Source organism: Microtus ochrogaster, chromosome 2 (assembly GCF_000317375.1).
Source record: "Microtus ochrogaster isolate Prairie Vole_2 chromosome 2, MicOch1.0, whole genome shotgun sequence".
Classification (NCBI taxonomy): Eukaryota; Metazoa; Chordata; class Mammalia; order Rodentia; family Cricetidae; genus Microtus; species Microtus ochrogaster.
The window spans coordinates 44,208,347-44,213,860 of record NC_022010.1 but is presented as its reverse complement, the minus strand read 5'-3'; the positions used below and the strand labels follow the sequence as shown (position 1 = coordinate 44,213,860).

Below are 5,514 nucleotides of genomic sequence, written 5' to 3'. Positions count from 1 at the left end.
GGTGCTCTCAGCGAGGGGTGGGAGATGGATCAGAAAAGAGCACTGAGGAATGCTTAAGAGAAACAGAAATGTTCACTTTTTAGTCCTTGGTAAATGTTCCATGGTTATACACATGTCTTCCGAACTCATTAGGTTCGACTTCTAAAATACACGCAGCTTACTGTACTTTTATAAGACTTCAGCAAACCTGGGAGAGGGTCAAAAGGAGTGCGTTAGCTAAGGGCAAAGACCGGGACAGGTTTCTGGGTACAGGCCTGGTCCACCACTACTCAGCTCTCTGATACACAACACAGGAGGGCTTTTCCTTATTCTTGCCATCTATGCCCAAGCTGGCTTTAGCCAGTCTCTGGGAGGTAAAGTGCTGGCTGCTTCCAATGCAGGACGAGCCCTTCACAATCCAGTGTCTGTTCTCCTCTGTAGCCTTTTGCTGTTTTTTGTTTGTTTGTTTGTTTTCTGGTACTGTAGGGCATAAGATTAGCAGGGCAGGTACTATGGTTTGAATTTATTAAAACTCAGGGTGAACAGCAGCAAATGATTATTTTTTATGTGTTTGGGTATCAAACTCAGGGCCTGAGATAGGCAGGGGTTCTACATGATCTTTGAGAGTCATAAAGAAAATTCACTCTCAAAACGAAAGCATTGGAAAGGGGTCCTCTGAAAAGCAATAGGTCATAGAGACAGCACCCCTATGAAGGGATAAAGCCTTTCTCAAGAGATTGATAAAGCTCTTTAGACAACGGATTAGTTATCTCAGGAGTGAGTGGGTCTCATGGAACCGGATTGGTTAAGGTGAGAACCATGTTCTAAAGTGAGCCAGGAGCCTACACTGATCCTGTCTTCAGCACGCACTTGTACACGGCCCCATTTCTACTGCTTCTTAGCTCTGATAGGACAGAGTGTGAGACATTCATGAAGACCTGTGAAAACATCTGTGTCTCCCTTTCTGACCTCTAGAAGTAGGAACTAAGGCAAGCTCGTTACAAAGTATCCATCTTAGGGCATCTTTTTATAATGTCTCTAACTTACAATCAAAGTTTCAAGGGAGTATTTTGGGTCTCCAACACCACAGGGAAATACATTCCAAACCTCGTTTCAAACTCTAGAACTTGGGATAGTTTCCAGGGTGTTTTCTCTACCATCTTAATTTTTACCTGGGGCCACAGAAAGCAAAGCTCTCCCAGTCCAGCCTCTGGAACCATGGAAGGATAAGGCCCAGAGGGCTGAATAAAGGTCAAAATGAAGCTTCTTCCCAGCCAGTGTCCCAGAGAGGATAAGGAGCAGGCACACAAGAGCAGCGAAGACAGATATGCTCCATCCCACCTCTGGCCACCAGGTAGTGTTCTTGATCACCTGCCCGCATCTCAGGAATTCTCTTTTGATGGAGTGCAGCTGCTCGAGGGGTCTTGGCAGGAGGCTGGGGAAGTGGACTTAGGGAGCCTGTGTTGGAAATGTACAAATCTACCTCATGTCCCTGCCTGGGCTGCCGCCATCAGGAAAGCTGGCTGCCTCTGGAGGGTTGAGGAATTTCCTGTCTTGCACAGATTGAGAGGGCTCGAGGACAAAATGTTTTCTCTCTCTAGAGGACTCCCTGTTCCTGCTCTGCCTCTCAGCCCAAGCCATGGAGCTCCATACAGATGGACTGGAATTCTTTCTGGGTGCGGCAGGAACATCCAGATTCCAGCTTGCTTGCCTTCCAGTCGGTGGTTATCCGCTCTTCCAGGCCACCCTCTCTCAGTTCTCCCCACTGCCTGTTTCCTCACCTGGGAGCTTCAATAAAGCCACGGTACCCTGTGGATCTTGGCTGCTGGGGTCTAAGGACCTGTCTGTACCTCCATCCTGCATGAGGGATGATGGACTGGAAGCTCCCAGGATCTAAGACCTGAATGTCTGTCCCCTGTAGCTGGACAAGAGACATGTCTTAGCTTTCTATTGCTGTGATAAAAATGCCATGATCAAAATCAATTTGGGAAAGATAAGGTTTATAGATTTCAGAAGTGCTCATAACTTTCAGGTCATAGTCCATCACTAGGGAACATCAGGACAGGGACACAGAGGAGGAACTGAAACAGAGGCCACGGAGGAGTGCTGCTTACTGGCTGTTCATTATGGCTGATTTAGTCCGCTTTCTTATTCCACCCAGGACCACTGGCCTAGGGAGTAGGACCACCCATAGTGGGCTGGGCCCTCTAAACGTCAACTGTCTACAGGCCGATTTTATAGAGGCATTTTCTCAGTTGAGGGTCCCTCCTCTCAGATGACTCTAGTTTGCAGCAACTTGATACAAAACAAAACAACAACTAGCCAACATATGACAGAAACCTAAGACTTGGGGCCATCTCTTGGTCATAAGTAGATCTCTGCCTCTACCTGAAGCCCCACATCCTCACCTGTCTCTAGGTGTTCTGTCATCTCAGGGCTCACTACGATGTCAGGAAATGCTCGCATTCAAGATTTAAAATCTGAAGAGAGATTCTGTGAAAGGTGTGTGTGGTTTTCATGCCATCATAAAGTTGAACACCCCAAGTTGAACCATCCTAAATCAGGATTGTCCACATTTATTTTCAATGGCATTGGTAGAACTGGCTAAGTCCTACCTGTCAGAGCCACACAGTGGATCCTAAAAAGCAGTGGATCCTAAGCCTTCCTTCCTCATGATTACTGACTCGTTTTATCTATCTATCTATCTATCTATCTATCTATCTATCTATCTATCTATCTATCTATCTATCTATTTTTAAGTAGCCCGCAGCAAGTTCTGTGATATGCTTGGAGACACCATGGGACAGATATCAAAGTAAATTAATGGAACTTTGCTGCATCTTCCCAGGCAAGGAATGAAGGAAGCAGCTCAGGCTTTAGATTCAGAGTAGTCACTGTCCCTGACCCTGCTCTTTCTTCTCTTTAGCCCTGCAGCGACAGTGGCAGGAATAACTGAATGATGGGAATTAATCTGTTCTCAAACGGGCAGGTTGATGTTCCTGTTTGTTCTGCATCCCTCCAGCAGAAGCAGGGTAAGTGACATGGGACATGATGATCATGAATTCAGGTCAGAGGACAGCAATCAATCAATCAGCCCAAGTTCTCCACGGGGTAAGGAAATGGGTCAGCCTTCCTATAAACACACGCTGAAGGAGAGAGGGGCCCTTGGGTTCCCAGTAAGTGGCTTCTGCCGAAACCCAAAGAAAAGGAGCATGAGTTAGCTCTTTAGAACCCCAGTCTCAAGCTGCTACGTGTTGTAGGATATTAGTTTAAGATATGTTACATTTGTGCTGTAGAATATTTATTAAATGATGCAAAGATGCGTTATATTCTTTGATGTTGCATTTGTTTAACTCTGTAAAGCGGTGTTACTTTGCCTGTATAAACACCCAATTGGTCTAATAAAGACCTGAATGGCCAATTGCTTGACGGGAGAGAGAAATAGGAGGGGCTGCCAGGCAGAGAGAATAAACAGGAGAGGAAGAAGACAGAAGGGGGAGGAGTGAGATAAGGAGAAGGAGAGGAGGAGGCCAGGGGCCAGCCACCCAGTCACACAGCCAACCATGGAGTCAGAATTAAAAGAAAGGTACATAGAATAAAGAAAGGTTAAAATGGCCAAAGGCAAACATAGTTAAAGAGAAACAGGTTGATTTAAGTTAGAAAAGCTGGCTAGAAACAAGCAAGCTAAGGCTGGGCATTCATAAGTAAGAATAAGACTCCGTGTATTTATTTGGGAGCTGGGTGGTGGGTCCCCAAAGAGTTAAAAAAAATAATTAACTACAACTGCCCATTGTACTTAAAGCGTGTGCAGGATGTGTTAAGGTGACAAGATGACCAGGGTCGTGGAGCCAGAGCAGGCTGACCAGGACAGAGAGCCAGGCCTCCTGAGGACAAAGCAGGAAACACCATAGGTGCCTCTCCAAAGGGAACCAGCGTTCTCCCGTGCTGACCACAGTAAGCTGTGACAGGGCCACAGAGGACAAGAACATTGCTGCTCATTCATGTAGCAGATTCTTGACAACTGAGAAAAACAGAGCAGAAACAAGTAAGGCAAAAGGGGCGCTGTGTGTGTGTGTGTGCATGCGTGCGTGTGCATGCATGTTTGTGTGTGAGTGTGCACGTGTGTGTGTGTGAGCGTGCGTGTGTGCGTGTGAGCGTGCGTGTGTGCGTGCATGTGTGTGTGGTTAGCTATTATCAGCTACGGAAAGGCAGCACCGACAAGCAGAGTGGACTGTATACGCGACTCCACTGCAGGACTTCCAGAGAATTCAAGGCAACTACACGTGAAAACAGTCGTGGGGTTGGCAGTGTAGCTTCGGTTGGTAGAGTGCATGAATTAAGCTCACTTCAGTCCTTAGCACCACCTAAGACCAGGCATGGTGGTGCAAACCCATGCATTCCATCAGTCCAGACAGGGAGGCAGAAGTCAGAAATTCAAATCCATCCTCCTCAGCTACATAGTGGGTTCAAGGGCCTCTCTCAAAAGACCCCACAACAATCTCTAACAACACTTTGCATTTCTGAGTCCTGCTGGCTGTTTTGATTGAGCAGGGTCAACCCAACAACAACAAAACAAGCATCCTATCCAGGACTTAAGAGCGGCTATGGGGATAAGCCAGAAGAGCCCCTGACAAGGTTCTCAGTGGGCACACTGCCACTCAACAGAGGAAGGTGGCCTTTCTGACTCCCCAGGGCTGCAGTGGCCAACAGACGTGAGATGTGACTGTCTGGGTCAGGCTTCTTGCTTTCTCTCTATGGATCTAAGACCAGAGGCAGGCTACTCAAATAATACCACCTGAATAGTGTGCCCATGCCCAGGACTGCCTGTTAGTCCTAATGTCTTCCTTTGAGGTCACAACAGGAAGTCAGTCTCGGGGTGAGAGCATCCCAGCCTTCCTCATCTAGGAGGCAGGCACTGGCTTCCCACAGCACACAGACTCCAAGGAAGGAAACCCTGAGACCAGGGATGGATGCCTGTATCCAGCTCCAGTGGGGCTAGACTAAATAGACCTCTGGCTTTTCCCACAGCTGTGCTTCCTGCTCCTACTGAGAGCGAGCTCAGAGAGGCTGAGCCACAGCTCACTAGCCTCGGGCTAGCCACCCAAGGTGGGTTTATCTGTTCCTCCAATTCTTGGTCCCTGTGTCCAGCACTGAATGGACTGCCACCGTTCCACTGGGAGAAGGGAGAGGAAAACACGGCCAAGAATGAGCTGTTGATAACGTCGCACACAGACATGTGCAAATGATGACATATACACGAATGTTGTTATAGGGCTTGAGAAAGAGACGGAAATAGAAGAAGGGGAAGAATGAGAGAGGAGAGGAGAGGAAGAATAGGAAGGAAAGGTGGAAGGCTGAGACAAGCAAACAGATTGAGGCAGGCAAACACAGGTGCCCTCCACACGCACATACACGTTCACGCACGTGCACACACGCAAACAGCAGCTCACAGGTGCCCTCCACGTGCACACACAAACACACACAAACAGCAGCTCACAGGTGCCCCCCATGCACACACACACACAAACACACACA

At 47.8% G+C, this 5,514-nt stretch overlaps 1 protein-coding gene across 2 annotated transcripts in view; it reads right to left on the bottom strand.

Annotated features, from left to right (window-relative positions):
• The window catches only part of Mylk (myosin light chain kinase), a 255,864-nt gene that overhangs the window by 92,372 nt on the left and 157,978 nt on the right, over positions 1 to 5,514 (bottom strand). The window lies entirely within an intron of this gene.